We start from the raw sequence: 673 nt of genomic DNA on the forward strand, positions 1-673 counted from the left end.
AAGTCTGACACTGTTTCCACTGTTTCCCCATCTATTTGCCATGAAGTGATGGGACCAGATGCCATGATCTTCGTTTTCTGAATGTTGAGCTTCAAACCAACTTTTTCACTCTCCTCTTTCACTTTCATCAAGAGGCTTTTTAGTTCCTTTTCACTTTTTGCCATAAGGGTGGTGTCATCTGCATATCTGAGGCATCCTCATGGAAAAGAAATGCAAAAAAGCAAAATGGCTGTCTGAGGAGACCTTACAAATAACTGTGAAAAGAAGAGAAGCAAAAAGCAAAGGAGAAAAGGAAAGATATAAGCATCTGAATGCAGAGTTCCAAAGAATAGCAAGGAGAGATAAGAAAGCCTTCCTTGGTGATCAATGCAAAGAAATAGAGGAAAACAACAGAATTGGAAAGACTAGAGATCTCTTCAAGAAAATTAGAGATATCAAGGGAACATTTCATGGAAAGATGGGCTCGATAAAGGACAGAAACGGTATGGACCTAACAGAAGCAGAAGATATTAAGAAGAGGTGTCAAGAATCCACAGAACTGTACAAAAAAGATCTTCACGACCCAGATAATCACGATGGTGTGATCACTCACCTAGAGCCAGACACCCTGGAATGTGAAGTCAAATGGGCCTTAGAAAGCATCACTACAAACAAAACTAGTGGAGGTGATGGA

The sequence above is a fragment of the Bison bison genome, unplaced genomic scaffold (genome assembly GCF_000754665.1).
Source record: "Bison bison bison isolate TAMUID 2011002044 unplaced genomic scaffold, Bison_UMD1.0 scf7180017864345, whole genome shotgun sequence".
NCBI lineage: Eukaryota > Metazoa > Chordata > Mammalia > Artiodactyla > Bovidae > Bison > Bison bison.